At 34.4% G+C, this 17337-nt stretch overlaps 1 long non-coding RNA gene across 1 annotated transcript; it reads left to right on the top strand.

The window, feature by feature from the left end:
* The first annotated feature begins 1767 nt into the window (after nt 1-1767).
* Nucleotides 1768-2567, top strand: LOC140182661 (uncharacterized). Its single transcript, XR_011878656.1, has 2 exons — nt 1768-2056; nt 2360-2567. It is a non-coding gene; the product is annotated as an uncharacterized lncRNA (long non-coding RNA).
* Nucleotides 2568-17337: the final 14770 nt, after the last annotated feature.

The following is a 17337-nucleotide window of genomic DNA, read 5'->3' as shown; positions in this document are numbered from 1 at the left end:
AGAGTTCTTACTTTTAAGAGAAATATGTACAAAAATATAAAATTGTATCACATTATTGTAAATTGTCAAAAAAAATAATTTTATGATAATAATTTTATTTTTAGAGAATAAGAGGTTTTTTATTTCAACTTTTAAGTACAAATTGAATTTAAATTTAATTCTTCAAAAATAATTTTTTTTCTTTTTATGTTAGTATTTGTATTTAATTAATATATCATGCTCTAATTGACAATAACCTTATGCAACAATTATAGGAGACACTATTTAGAGTGGCATAACGTAAAAGTTAAAAACAATACTAATTCATCATATATAAAAGTACTTATAGATAAATTAAGAATATTGGTATAAATATAATTTTACAAAATTAATTATGATTAAAAATTATATTAATGTCATATAATTTATATTGGGATATTTTTTATTAGACACTAAAAAAGGAATATTTTTAAATAATACTAATTAAAATCACGTTGAAATATAACTTATTAATAGAATATAATTTATATATTTTTTATATTAATTTTTTAATTTAATTTTTACAATAATAGTTTCTAATTCATTTTAAAATAATCAATGAAATAAATTTTAGCATACACATTATTATTTTTTTTTTTGTAAATGGATGTTAATATGTGCTAGAAAAATAAGAATATTATTTAGCTTCTATAAATATAGACTGCAACAGTCTTATATCGCTTTTACACTTTTTCAAATTAAGAGTAACAACTATTATTCTATTAGTAATGGACATGCACAAATAAATTTTTACAATGAATCAATATTTGGTTCCATGCATAGCGCGAATTTTAAATTAGTGTAAAAAAAAAAGAAAAAAGAAATGCGGATAGTTAAAACAAGTTGAAAATAGAATGTGAAAAAAAAAAAAAAACACAGAAAATACCTATGATGTTTCATCGTCAAGAAAGACCCCCGATGGTTCATCCAAGTTTTTTTTAAAAAAAATGATATTTCTCAGAAGTATGATGACTTGTCCAAGTCAATAACTACAACTACAAGGACATTGAAAAGCAAAAGCTACTCAGTTTAGGAACATACAAGTGGAAATTGAAGTCACGAAGGTCACAAAGCTTAACCTCGTAATTCCACCATTACATCAAATATTGAGATACATAATAAATCGAATACTTTTGAGTATATTATTATTTTGAATAATGTGAAAGTTTGTAGTATAAGAAAAGGAATAATTTTTTAAACCGTTGGACACAGGACACTTATGTGAAATATTAGAGAAAAAAAAATAGTGAATTAAATAGCACAATTCTTTAAGGTATGTGTTACACATATTTTTTTTAAAGTTTAATTCGTCCTCACCAATGTATAATAATAATAATGTGTAAAATGGGTTACTGACGAATTTTTTGGAGGATACAATAAAGAATACTTGACTTATTATTGAATCTGCAACGAAATTTAGACTTCTAATAGATACAAAATAATTAGGGATAAGTATGATTTTGGTCCCTAAAGTAGAGGCTGAAAATTTATTTCGTCCCCCAACTTTTTTTCGCTCTAAAATGGTCCCCAAGGTTTCAGTTTGTTTTAAAATCGTCCTTTTTACCAATTTCATTTTTTTATTACCAAACTACCCTTTATTAAAAAAATTATAAAATAAAATAAATATAAAATAAATTTAAAAAAAAGAAAGGGATAGATACGGGGTGGGGAAAGAAAGAAAAGGGATGGGGGGGGGGGAAGAAAAAGGGGGCAGGGGGAGGGGGAAGGGAAGGGGACCGCCGCCCGCCGCCCGCCGCCTTGCCGCCCTGCACCGCACCACCTTCTTCTTCTTCTTTTTCTCCTCTCCTCGCCGCCGCCACCGATCTTTCTTACCGCCGCCGCCGCCGCTCTGCTCCTCGGGGAAAGGGGGAAGGGAACGCGAAGGGAGAAGAGGGGGAGGGGGGTTTCGGGACGGGAAGAAGAGGGGGAAGGGGAAGGGTCCTCGCCGCCGCCACCGGTTTTCACGGACGCCGCCGCTCTTCGCTGCCGCCGCCACCGCTGCTCCTCGCCGGTTTCTAGTTTCTTGTGGTTTCTTCTGGTTCTGCTGCTTCTGCATGCTTATGATTATCAATCTGGTTTCTGTGTTGTTGTTGTTCTTTTGATTCCATTATGATTATCGTTTTTCTGATTTTGGGTTCTGAGTTTTGACGATGACCATGATTTTGAGTTCTGAGTTTTGATTCCATTATTATTGTTCTTCTATTGTTGTTTGTTTGAGTTCAGATGATTCTGAGTTTTATTGTTGTTTGTTTGAGTTCAGATTATGATTTTCTGAGTTTTGATGATGATGATTTTTCTGAGTTCTGAGTTCGGTGTTGCTTCTACTTCTGTTTTGCTTCAGCTTCTGGGTTCAGCTTTGGCTTCTGGGTTCAGCTTTGCTTGCTGCTGTTCTTCCGCTTCTGCTTGCTGTTCTTCTGATTTTCAATTTTGTTTATGGTTCTGATGATAATGATAATGACCATGATGATAATGGTGGTGGTGGTGGGTTCTTCTGATTTTCAATTTTGTCATTGTTGTTGTTGTTATCCATTGTTGGCTGTTTTTTTTTTCTGGGTTTGTGCATCTGGTTCTGCTTCCGTTAATGTTGAAGAAGAAGAGGAGGAAGAAGATGGGAGGGGAGGGGAGGGTATTTTCGTCCGAAGGACGATTTTAAAGCAAACTGAAACCTTGGGGACCATTTTAGAGCGAAAAAAAGTTGGGGGACGAAATAAATTTTCAGCCCCTACTTTGGGGACCAAAATCATACTTATCCCAAATAATTACTACCCACAATAATGTATTTGCTATATATTTTGTAAAGATAAAGCCAATATAAAAGATTGATTATATTAACTCTCTAATATGATGTGAATACTACTTTTTTCAAGTGATACAAAATATGCAACGCAATTTATAATGCTTGAAACAACTAAAGAAAGAATGGCTGACATTGTTTCCTAATTAAAGAATGGTTGATGTGACATGAGAAATAAAGCTCCACTATTTTTTTTTCCTTAAATTTCTCATGGTTCTCTTAACCTTACTGAACACCTATTATTTTTACAATTCTCCACCTCGGTCACAATTTGATAAACTGACTCAAATTTTGAACGAACAAATTGTAGTAGTAGTATCCGGTTGCATCATCTTGATAATGACTGCCTACATACCTTTTACCAGGATCAAACCAAACGTAGTTCCTTTATTCGCCATGTAATGCCTAACAGGGAATAATGTTGAGCAAATCCAGGCAATGCTGGAATTTGTTTCCCGACACTACTAAGTACTTTAGTTAACATGTCTGCTGAATTTTCGTTTGTGTGTACCTTCATGAGAGAAATGTCACCTTTCTCTATAACATCATGCACAAAGTGATAGCTAACATCAATATGCTTGGTACGAGCATGATGAACCTGATTTTTAGCCAAATGAATCGCACTTTGGCTGTCACAACTAAGATTCACACAATCTTGCTTAAAACCCAAATCATCTAGAAGACCCCTTAACCACAATGCCTCCTTTACCCTTTCTGCTACTACCATGTACTCAGTCTCTGTAGTAGATAGCGCCACTATAGCTTGTAACATCGATCGCCAACTAACCGGAGCACCATATATTTTATATACATAACTAGTTGTAGATCGTCGACTGTCTAAATCACTAGCATAATCAGAATCAACAAAACCGCTAATTTGACATGATGATTTACCACCAAAGCATAACCTATGCCAATGGTACCTTTCAAGTACCTTAATATCCACTTGAGTGTTTTCCAGTGTGTCTTTTTCGGGTTTGCTATAAACCTTCTAACAACACTGACTGCTTGTGAAATGTCTGGGCGTGTGCATACTATAGCGTACATTAAGTTGCCTACAGCACTTGCATAAGTTACATTGTCCATGTAAGCCTTATCTTCTGCTGTTGTAGGAGATTGTTTACCTGAGAGCCTAAAATGTGGAGCCAATGGAGTCACCACCGGCTTAGCATTTTTCATCCCAAACCTTTCGATAACCCGTTCAATGTAGCCTTTTTGCCTCAAGAACAATTTTCGACTTGATCTCTCTCTTCTAATCTCCATGCCTAAAATTTTTCTCGCAATACCCAAATCTTTTGTTTCAAACTCTTTACCAAATTGAAACATTAACCTATCTATCTCCACCTTGCTCTTGGAAGCAATGAGCATGTCATCCACATACAATAAAAGATAGATATAATCTCCTCCAAGAAGCTTATGAATGTTACACAACAATCATAGTTACTTCTAAAGAAACCTTGATTTAAAATAAAGAAATCAAATCGCTTGTACCACTACCGAGGAGATTGCTTTAATCCATAAAACGATTTCTTCAAGTGATAAACCCGACCTTCTTTACCCTCAACCTTGAAACCCTCAGGTTGATACATATAAATTTCTTCCTCTAAATCACCATGTAAGAACGCTGTCTTCATATTTAGTTGTTCTAACTCAAGATCGCCATGAGCTACAAGACTTAAACACATCCGAATGGAAGTGTGTTTCACCACAGAAGAAAATATCTCATTATAATCAACTCCTTCTTTCTGTGCGAATCCCTTGGCCACTAACCTAGCCTTGAATCTTATACCATTCGATTTAGTAGGATCTTCTTTTCTTTTATACACCCACTTACAACTAATAGCAGTCTTTCTCACGGACAATGGGACCACATCCCATGTCTTGTTTTTATGAAGAGACTGCATCTCTTCTTCTATAGCAACCAACCAGCTATCACTATCCTTGTCCTTGATAGCTTGTTTGAAGGTGACTGGCTCATCATCCTCCACCGAGAGCATACTCTACCAAATTTAACTACCATAATGCCTTAGAGGCTTGTTTGACCCAAGCTTTTGTACGAGTTTGTAATTTCTCTTTGGCCTAGTGGATGCCAAAGAATCCTGCTGTTGCTGTTGTAATACATGTGTATTTTTTTGCTAAATCTCCTCATGATCAAGTTCATCGTCCTCCTCATCTTCGTGAGTAGCATTAAGATGCTCTACCTGAACATGACTCTATTGGTTGGTTTTTAGACTCTATCTCCACCACTTGAGTGTTTATAGTTTTTCCAACATCACCATCATCTGGCGTCATAACTTTAGACAAAGCTACCATGGATTTTTCATTAAAGGTCACATCCCTACTGATTACAAACTTAGAATCATTTATGCTCCAAAGACAATAGCCTTGAACCTCTCTTGGATACCCCAAAAAGATTGCCTTCTTAGCTCTTTCATCAAGTTTATTGTCTTTGACGTAATAATAAGCTATGCATCTAAAGACTCTGAGTTTCTCGTAATCTGCATGTTTTCCTAACCACACCTTCTAAGGTGTGTCTTCATTTAAAGAAGAATGTGGAGATCGATTCACTATGTAGCACGCTGTAGCAACTGATTCAGTCCACTGATAAACCACTATTTTATGGTTTATATTGTGTTTAATTATGTGGTTTTATCATGATCTTTACCCACTTATTCATTAAATAAGCATGCATTTATAATTCCTTCCTAAAGTTATTGCATGATTGAAAACTTGCTTCCTAGAGACTTTTAATTATGTATTTTATTTCTCCTTTGTTCCATTCAATGCCGTGATCTGTGTGTTAAGTGTTTCAGGCTTTATAAGGCATGAATGAGTTGGAGATTGGAAAGAAAGCTTGCAAAAATGGAAGGAACACAAGAAATTGAGGAGATGACCAGCGAGAAGCGATGCGGCCGCATGGATGACGCGACCGCGCGGCATGAAATAGCACAAGTGACGCGGCCGCATGGACGACGCGACCGCGTGGCAAGGCAGAACGCCGAATGATGCGTCCGCCTGAATGACGCGTCCGCGTGACATGCGCGATCTGCATAATCTGCAGAATCGCTGGAGGCGATTTTGGGCCTTATTTTGACCCAGTTTTTGGCCCAGAAAAGCAGACTAGAGCCAGAGAACATGCAGAAACCAACACAACATTCATTCCGCATAGTTTTAGTTTTTAGATCTAGTTTTCCTCTCCTCTAGGTTTTCTCTCTACACATTCATAGTTTTTAGGATTTGTTATTTTCATTGTTTTTGCATTGGGATATTGAGAAGAGTTATTGCCTCATCAAGACTTCGACATTCTAGTTCGTTCTCTTTACTTGTCTCTTACTCTTCCATGTTCCTTAATTTACTTAATTTTACTATTGGATTATTTTAGCATTTATTAATACAAGAATCACTTTTATTTTTAATTAATCTTTTGAGTATTATTTATCATGTCTTTCTTTAATTCCCTTTCTTATGCTATGAATTTTACATTTACAATGAGCGAGTAGTTCCCTAACTTGATGGGGAGTTGATTGAAAGGAACCCTTGAGTTGGAATGCTCAAGAGAAAGATTGTAATTGGGTTTATTGTTGGATTGCTCTCTAGTCATTAACACCAATACTCCTAAGAGCGGATTGGAACTTGTGGATAGATACATCATTCCAACTCATTTGACTTTTCCTTACTTAGTAAGGGGCAACTAAACATAATAACCCCAATTGTCAATTAATCTTGAGAGTACTCCGACAAGAATAGGACTTCCATCTAATCAACTCCCAATCAAGGCTTTTATTTAAATTTATATAAATTCTCTAATTTAATTTTCTGCCATTCAACTCAAACCTTTTTGAAAACATCTGATTAGTAAAATAGCACACTTTCCTGCAACTCATTGGGAGACGACCTGGGATTCATACTCCCAGTATTTTAATTTTAATTTCTGTGACACCCTTCTAAATTGATAAGCAAATTTCTGGTTGGTTGAGAACTATACTTGCAACGCATATTTTATGATCATTCTTAACTCGCCAATTTCCGCCCCCATCACCCACCATTCTCTACCTAACCTAGAATTAGAGCGCATACACCTTGCCTTCTCAAGTAGTGTACGATTCAGTCTTTCCACGACTCCATTCTGTTGTGATGTGTCTCTAACTGTCTAGTATCTCACAATGCCTTCCTGATCACAGAACTCTTTGAAAGCTCCATCCGTATACTTTGTACCATTATCAGATCACAAAGTTTTTAGCTTTCCACTTGTTCTGTTTTCAACCATTGTTCTCCACCGCTTAAAAGTGTCAAATACCTCATTCTTATGCTTGAGGAAGTAAACCCAAGTATACCTTGAATAATCATCAACAAACGTAACAAAGTACTTGGAACGACCCTTGAAATTAACTTTAGCTGGTCCCCAAACATCAGTATGCACGTAGTCTAACAACCCTCTACTTTTGTGTTTGCTTGTAGAAAATTTCACCTTGTGTGCCTTTTTATATACACAGTGTTCACAAAACTCAATTTGTGGTTTCTTCATATTTTTTAGAAAACCTTTTCCATTAATCAATGATAGACCCTTTTCCGACATATGCCCAAGTCGCATGTGCCGAATCCTCGTGCATTCTGTTTGATCTTTACTTCCACCAATTACAACTGCTAGCTCACTTATAACAGTTGTCCCCAAAAAAGGATAAAGATTACCATGACGAACCCCCTTTATCATTACCAAAGAACCATGAACAACTTTTAAAATCCCATTTTTAGCAATAATTTTGCAACCATTTTTCTCTAACAAACCTATAGAGATAAGATTTTTTCTCAAGTCAGGAATATGTTTCACATCCTTCAAGGTTCTTACAACTCTCCATCACGCATCTTGATTCTTATAGTACCTACCCCTACAATTTTGCAAGCATGATTATTGCCCATCAAAACTGTGCCACCATTAGTGCTTTGACAGGTAGTAAACCACTTCCTATTTGGACACATATGGTGAGAAGCTCCAGAATCAAGCATCCACTTACCGAATATCTCGTAAGAATCATCTATTACACAGTAACAATCTTCATCATCGTTTGAGACGTAACTTGCTTCTTGTTTTTCTTTTGAGTTGTCATTGTTCTGTTTCTTGGATTTTATCTTCTTATTTGGGCAATTTGCTTTAAAATGTCCAGGCTAACCACATTTAAAGCATGTTCTCTCCGCGTGAGGTCTAGATTTTAGCCTAGACTTTTCACGCTTACCTTTTCCTCTTTCATTACTCCTCCCTTTAGCTGCAAACAATCCTTATGCTTGATCATTATACTCTCTTCTATTTGAAGATGACATTACACTCGTATTACGTAGATCATCCATTAAAAGTGATGCCCTTGCCTCATCCATGGTCAGAGTGTCACCCACCAGCATCAAAGTCTGCACCAGATTTTCATAGGACTTCAGTAATAAAAGTAATAATATGAGTGCCTAATCCTCATCATCAATCTTCAAATCTATATCCTTTAAGTTTGATATAATCCTATCAAACTTATTGATATATTCTCGGATTGAGGTGCCTTCCTCCATCTTGCATGTATACAAATTGGATTTTAAATAGATCCTGTTAGTTAAGGTCTTTGTCATGAAGTTACTCTCTAACTTTAACCAAATGCCTGCTGCAGTTGCTTCTTCATTCACCAAGAAAGAAACATCCCTCTCAAGGCATAAGATTATCACAGCCTGTGCTTCAAGATCTAATTCTTCTCAATCCTCATCCTTCATATCCTCTGGCTTTTTCTCTTTTTCCGCCAGTGCCTTGTGCAATTTCTGTGATATAAGCAAATTTTTCATCTGCATCATCCAATAAGAAAAATTATTTTTTCCATTAAACTTCTCGATTTCATATTTGCCTACTTCTCGACTTCTAATAGATACGAAATACGATGAAATTAATCACTACCCACAATAATGTGATAGGGGCTAATCGTCAGTCTAGAAATTCATCAATGAAAATCGCGTTGCAAGTACATTTCCAAACCGACAACTAACCCCCGATCAAAATTTAAATTTTGGTTGTCACAAGTTCAACTCAATAAAAATAACCGAGAGTATTACTCCCGGGTCATTTTCCCTAGGAATTGCAATCAAGTGATCGATTATAGGCTATGAAGGAAATCGGGGGTTGAGGTAGCAATTAACAAGAAATCTAAATAACAAGAAAATAAATGATAATCAACTAATAAGAGAAAGGAAAAGAACTCTCGGCTAGGGCATATAAATTGAGATCACCATCCTTGTCTACAAACCATATATTGACAATTATGAGGGACCAATCCCATCAAGTCTACTTCTATGCTTGAAGTACGTCAAATGGGCTTGATCAACATCAACCTATAAGTAGTGGGTTAGTGTTAATGGGTATCGAATTGACTAACAAGGGTTCCCAAATCATCAATCCAATTAGACCCAATGACTCAAGTTCATTCAATTTCCTTAGCTTAGACCAAGAGTGCTAAAAACTACTCCATAACTAGTGAAAGCATTTTGTTGAACAATTGGTAGGCAATAAAAGCAAACTTCATGCAATGAAAAATAGGTTGCAACTTTTGAATAAGTCACAACTCCATGAAGAGATATAACTCTTCAAAATAGCTTTTCACATATTTTTGAAAATATATCTCACAATCCCCTACCATTTTCAAAATTCATTTCCAATCCTATCATTCTCGAAGTTTTATGCTTTCAGTAGAGGTATCTTGCAATTTGAACCCTTACTTAGTAACTAGTGGTATTCACTCATCCAAATTTAAAATGGTAGAGAAGCTTTGAACCATTTAACTCATATGAACAAGCGTACACTGATAACACATAAAATTTCGATATTGTAATAGCCCAGACCACCCGCTAGCACGATATTGTCCGCTTTGGCACACAAGGCCTCACGATTTTGCCTTTGACGATGGGGATGATAGTCGAAGCCCCCCACACTCACTCGTCAAAACGTGTCATGCTAGGGAGAGGTATCTACACCCTTATAAGGCATGCTTCGTTCTCCTCCCCAATGATGTGTGAGCATCTTTCCTATCTTTTCCTAGTGAATTTGTATTTAATTTGTTGAGTTTAATCAAGAATTAATTATCTTTTAACCACTATGAATGCTACTTTGAGTCGTGTGCAATTCTGTTTATTTTAGGTAGCATTTGGTTGGATTTGTTGGAGTTTTCGCAGAAAAAGAGAAGAAGGCTATATAGGGAAGGAATGACTTAGAGGATGGAGAGGAAGCTCGCACAAACGGAAGGAGCACAAGAATTAAAGGAGATGACCAGCGAGGAGCGACGCGTACGCGTGACACGCGAAGAAGACCATCGACACATACGCGTGACTGACGCGTACGCGTGACATGCGCCACGTGTAGAAAACGTAGAAAACGCTGATTGCTATAATTAATTCTGATTTAAACTTTAATTTTTATAAATAGGAAAATATATTATATTAGTTTTGAAAAATAGATTTTTAAATTAATTAGGATTAGATATAAAAGAGAAAAGAAACTTCTCTTAGGGGGATTAATTCCACCTCAGCCCAATTTACAGTTTACCAGAATCCTAGTTTTAACTCTTTTCCATGAGCAACTAAACCTCCACTGTTAAGGTTAGGAGCTCTGTCTATTTGTATGGATTGATTCTATTATTTTTGTATTTTAATTCATATACTGATTTATAATTTAAGAATTATTTTCGTTCTTTATTTTATGAATTTGGGTGGAACGGAAGTATGACCCTTTTTCTAATTGAGTTCTTGTATAACTTGGAAAAGCTCTTTACTTGAACAACAGCTTGAAAACAATTTATCCTAAATTCTAATTATCTGGACTTAACGGGATACGTGATATATAATCCTCTTATATTTGGATAATTAGGATTTTTGTGGCATAATAACTAGAATTAAACTTCAACCCTTAATTGGAATTAATTGATCAAGGAATTGGCGGTTGATAAAAGTTAGAGGAGACTAGAAAGGTCTAAGGAATTAGGGTCTAGTCACATATAGTTTGCCATGAATTTAATCTTGCATGATTAAAATAAATTAATAAGAAAAGTTAATCCAGAAAATAGATAACTCTGAAGTCTTAACTGCCTTCTCCATATTGTTTTTCCAACTTATTTACGTGCCTGTCTTCTGATATTCTGAATATACTGTTTAATGCTTTTGAACTCTTAAACACTATTTTCTGCTTGTCTAACTAAGTAAATCACTTAACCATTGTTGCTTGGTCCATCAATCCTCATGGGATCGACCCTCATTCACTTGAGATACTACTTGGTACGACCCGGTGCACTTGCCGGTTAGTTTGTGGTTGTAAATTCCGCACCTCCCAACTGATGTGGGACCTTACAATCCACCCCCTAAGGGAGCCCAACGCCCTCGCTGGCACATTGATTCGGCTCTGGCTCTGATATCATCCGTAACAAGGCAGACCACCCACTAGCACGATATTGTCCGCTTTAGCTCACAAGGCCTCACGGTTTTACCTTTGACGATGGATGATAGCCGAAGCCCCCCACACTCACTCGTCAAAACACGTCATGCTAGGGAGAGGTATCCACACCCTTATAAGACATGCTTCATTCCCCTCCCCAACCGATGTGGGACTTTACAATCCACCCCCCTAAGGGAGCCCAACGCCCTCGCTGGCACATCGATCCGGCTCCGGCTCTGATACCATCTGTAACAGCTCAGACCATCCGCTAGCACGATATTGTCCGCTTTGGCACACAAGGCCTCACGGTTTTGTCTTTGACGATAAGGATGATAGCCGAAACCCCACACAATCACTCGTCAAAACGCGTCATGCTAGGGAGAGGTATCCACACCCTTATAAGGCATGCTTCGTTCCCTTCTCCTACCGATGTGGGAACTTACAGATATCATTTAGATTTTATATATAATATAACACATTTAGTATACTACATGGCCTTGTGTTTTGTATCATTTCATGAGCGCTTTAGTAGTAAACTCTTAACTCCAAGCACCGGCCTCAATTCACACTCATATAGGTAGACTCTATCAAAAGTATTCCATAATTAAATACTTCAGCAATAATATACTTACTATAGGTCTATTAAGAGAAAAACTCATCCTGTTCCTTTATACCATTATGGTTCCAAGTATTTTTTACCTTGGGATGAAATAAAAAATTATGAGTACTTGCAATTACTCTAAGAATGTACTTTACCGCATTGAACTCAATACTTGATATTACTCAAGTGTGAGTTGGGTTTCCACTATTGGTAATTATTTAAAATACGGATTTTAGTGCCATCCCTTTTGATGTTTTTAACACCAAATCTCTTGTCAATTCTTTCGTCAAAGGATCTACAAGATTTTGTTCTGACCTTATAAAATTGATAGATATAACTCCATTGCCAATAAAATTTTTAATATAGCGATGTGTTACTCCAATGTGTCTAGATTTTTCATTATAAACTTGGCTATAAGCCTTTGATAATGTTATTTAGCTATCACAATGTATAGAGATTGGTGCCATTGGTTTTGACCAAACTGAAATTTCATGTAATAAATCTCTAAGCTATTCAGCTTCCTTGCTTGCTGCTACCAAAGCAACAAATTCTGCAGCCATGGTAGAGTCCGTTATGCAAGTTTATTTCTTAGATCCCCTAAAAATAGCACCCCCACCAAGGGTGAAGATCCTATCACTTGTTGATGCATAATCTTCTGTATAGCTTATCCAACTAGTATCTGTGAATCCTTCTAAAACAGAAGGTTCACCATTATATAACAAAGTATAGTTTATTATTCCTTGCAAATATTTTAATATTCTTGGGACAGCATGCCAATAATCTTTACTTGGATTGCTTATATACCGACTTAAGCGACATACAACATATATGCTATATCTGGTCTAGTGCAGGTCATAGCATACATTAAGCATCCAATTATTTTTGCATACTCAATTTTTAAAACAGATGAATCTGTATTAGTTACTAATTTAATTCTTGGATCAAAAGGAGTACTTACCGAATATCCTTCAAACTCATCAAACCTTTTTAATATTTTTTCTATATAATGAGATTGAGATAATCTTAAATTATGACTATTTTTAACAATTTTTATTCCTAAAATTATGTCTACAACTCCCATATCTTTCATATCAAAATTATTAGACAAAAAATATTTAGTTTTTTCTACCTCTTCTAAATCCGTACCAAAAATAAACATATCATCAACATACAAACAAATCATAACATCTTTACCATTTTTAATTTTACTATACACACATTTATCAGATTTATTTATTTTATATCCATTAGCAAGAACAGTTTCATCAAATTTTTTATGCAATTGCTTAGAGGCTTGTTTCAGTACATATAAAGACTTAATTAATTTGCACACTTTATTTTCTTGACAAGCAAATATAAACCCTTCTGGTTACTTCATATACACCTCTTTGTCTAATTCACCATTTAAGAAAGCTGTTTTAACATCCATTTGGTGAATGACAAAATTAAAAATTGAAGCAGGCGCTATAAGCACTCTAATGGTAGCAATTTTTGCTACTGGTGCATATGTATCAAAGTAATCAATTTCTTTTTTTTATGCAAACCCCTTAGCAACTAACCGTGCTTTGAACTTATCAACAATTCCATCTACTTTCATTTTCTTTTTGAAAATCCACTTAGAACCAAATAGCCTTTGACCCACGAGGGAGATTCACTAATTTCCAAGTATTATTACTCATTATTGAGTCCATTTCATCTTGTATTGTTCCTTTCTAAAAATCTGAATCTCGAGACCTTATACCTTTTTCATAGGTCTCAGGATCACCTTTCATATGAAGGCATATAGGTGCAAAGCTATCTATTGATTCTTCTGTCTCTTCCACAAGAAACATAAAGAAATCTAGTCCATAAGTCATTGCTTTTCTGATTCTTTTACCTTTTCTAGGTTCAATATTTTCAACGGGTTTATTTTCTATACTATCTTCTATTTCTAAGTGAATTTTATTTTTAGGTCTTGGAGTTGAATTAAATCTATCCTCTAGAAAAATTGCATCTCTTGATTCAATAATTGTATTAGCAAAATATGATTCATTAGATTCAATAACTACAAACCTATAAGCTTTGTTATTTTTAACATATCCTAAGAAAATATATTTTATACCTCTTTTTCCTAATTTCTTTCTTTTAGGTTCAGGAACTTTTACTATTGCTCTACAACCCCAAACTTTAAGATATTTAAGATTAGGCTTTTTTATTCTTCCAAAGTTCATATGAAGTTATTTTATTCTTTTTATTAGGAATTCTATTTAAAATATAACAAGCAGTTAACATAGCCTCACCCTGATAACCTTTTGCTAGATCAGAATAAGATAGTATGGTATTAACCATTTCTTCCAGCACCCTATTTTTTCTTTCAGCAATACCATTCTGTTGTGGAGAATATGATGCAGTGGTTTGATGAATAATACCAATGGACTCAAAATAACTAGGATTATAATATTCTCCTCCACGGTCAGACCTTAAGTATTTAATAAAGATTTATTCAACTTTGGTTTTAAAAATTTTAAATTTATCCAAGACTTCATCTTTAGAATGCATCAAATATATATAACAATATCTACTAAAATCACAATAAAAGTTATAAAATATTTCTTTCCACCTATAATAGGCTAACCATGCAAATCACATACATCAGAATGTACTAATTCTAATAATTTAGAATTTTCTTGTACTCTTTGAAAGGAAAGTCTTGTTATTTTAGTTAACATACAAGTTGTGCATACATCTGAACTTTTAATTATTTTTGGAATAAGATCATATTTTATCATATCATTTAATTTATGAAAATTAACATGTCCTAAACGATTATGCCATAAATCAATAAAGACTCAGCAATATAAACAAAAACATTATTATTATTATTATTATTATTATTATTATTATTATTATTATTATTATTATTATTATTATTATTATTAGTATATACAATATTTAATTTAAACATATTCTCACATAGATATCTTTTACCCACAAACACTCCACCTTTAGATAGAATAAATTTATCTCCTTCAAATATAGACTTAAACCCATACGTGTTAAGCAAAGGTACAGAAACTAAATTTTTTCTAACTTCGGGTACATAATATACATCAGTAAGAGTAAGTACTCTTCCGGAAGTGAATTCAAGTTCCACCGTCCCTTTGCCCATTACTTGAACAGTTGATGCATTTTCCATGTACAGAATAGCCCCATCCTCTTCTTTAAATGTCTTGAAAAATCTCTATTCTTGCAAACATGTCGAGTTGCACCAGAGTCTATCCACCATGACCCAATGTCTTCAATCATGTTGATCTCAGAAATCACAGCAATAAGATTATCTTTTATTGATGTGTCATTCTTTTCTTTCTTCCTTTTTAAGAAGCGACATTCTTTCTTAAGATGTTCTGGTTTTTCACAATGAAAATAATTTCGTTTCTTTTTATTCTTTCTGATATCACCATTGTTACTTTGAGATTTATTAAAATCTCGGTATCTTTTCTTGTTGGGCTTGTTGAATTTTTCATCCTCCATTACGTGAAGATTAGCATGAGTACTTTGCTCTCTAGTATTGTCTTGTTTACGATACTCTTCTTCAAGACGAAGGTAGTTACTTAATTGCTCAAGAGAACCATCATTCTTTCTATGTTTCATTGTTCTTTTGAATTCTTTCCATGATAGAGGGAGTTTGTCAATAATTAAAGAAACAATAATGGTATCATCCATGTGCATGTTATGTTGCTTAAAATTTAAAATACGCCCAGTTTCATGAAGTTGTTCCATAACAGATCTACCATCAACCATCTTATAATTATTAATGCGAGTGACAAGAAATTTCTTACTTGTTGCATTCTCGGCTGTATATTTTGGCTCTAATTTGTTCCATAGTTCTTTTGCGCTCCCAATATTTTGGTAGACATCAAACAGTGCGTCAGCCATGCCATTGAGTATATGCCTGATGCATATATAGTCATCGTTGTCCCATTTTTTCCTGGCTCGGGTTTCTGCAATGGCCTTTTCTTTAACTTCCGGAGGTCTTGGTATGGTAAGAATATATAGTCATCGTTGTCCCATTTTTTCCTGGCTCGGGTTTCTGCAATGGCCTTTTCTTTAACTTCCGGAGGTCTTGGTATGGTAAGAATATATAGTCATCGTTGTCCCATTTTTTCCTGGCTCGGGTTTCTGCAATGGCCTTTTCTTTAACTTTCGGAGGTCTTGGTATGGTAAGAACATATGTCACTTTTAGTGTTGTGAGAAGGAAGTGCATCTTCTTTTGCCATCGTATGAAATTTCCACCATCAAATCTTTCTAACTTAACAAAATCCAAGGTCATCTCCTTAATTGATGCTGTGGCCATTTTTTTTGGTGAATAAAGAATTAAGCCTAAAGATTGTGAAATATTAGAGAAAAAAATAGTGAATCAAATAACACAACTCTTCAAAGCGTGTGTTACACACACTTTTCTTTAGGCTTAATTAGCCCCCACTAATGTACAATGGTGTGCAAAATGAGTTACTGGCGAATTTCCTGCAGGATATAATGAAGAACACTTGACTTGTTTATGGACTCACACAGTTAAGTCTTACACTAAATGATAATTTACAGAATGATATTCTTTATTCTTTCTTATGCGCATAAAGAAAGTGTTGAGATGGATGGATATGCAATAATGAAACGAGAGAAATTTATAGGTACGGAGTACATGCAACATGCAGCTGCATACATGCAACTACGTACTCAACAGACATAACTTTTCAAATAGTTACAACCTTTCAATAGACATGACTTTTCAAATAGTTACAACCTTTTAACAGGTTGCAACCTTTGAATAAGTCACAACTCCATGGAGAGATGTAACTCTTCAAAATAGCTTTTCACATATTTTTGAAAATATATCTCACAACTAAGACAAGGACACAAATACAAAATCGTTTGACAGATGAGATATGGACAAAAATATTGTATCTAGAAATACTGAATTAGTGTATTTTGTGTTCATCCTGACAGGAAAAACACATAGACACTAACAAGAGACACAACTTATTTTTTTATTTTCTCTTTCATTATTTTAGTTAATTTTTTATAATTATATTTTTTATTATTATATTTTTCTTCTCAAATTTTTTGAATGAAAAAATGAGAATAAATTAAACTTTTATAATTTGTTCTAGTTTATTACTAAATAAAATATAAAAACACTAATTTTTGTGTCTCTATCTTTTTGTCTTGTTCTGTCTTGTCTGTTTTCAAAACCAAACGCAACCTTATTTATTGAGTAAAAAGTTCAGGAGTCAACTAATTTAAATTATAAAATTTCATCATTTAGTTGTTCAAATAACTGTTTTTAATAGAGAAGAAAAAATTCATTTAGACATATTACACCTAAATGCATAAAACTCAAATGTAATTATTTTAAAAAATATATTTTTTTATTTTAAACTTAATATTTTCACAATTGAATTCCTATTTCATGCAAAGTAAATTAATTAGTTATTGAATTTGAAA

This window comes from Arachis hypogaea, chromosome 20 (genome assembly GCF_003086295.3).
Source record: "Arachis hypogaea cultivar Tifrunner chromosome 20, arahy.Tifrunner.gnm2.J5K5, whole genome shotgun sequence".
Taxonomy (NCBI): Eukaryota; Viridiplantae; Streptophyta; class Magnoliopsida; order Fabales; family Fabaceae; genus Arachis; species Arachis hypogaea.
Note: the sequence above shows the minus strand (reverse complement) of the source record. Positions and strands in the feature narration are given on the sequence as shown.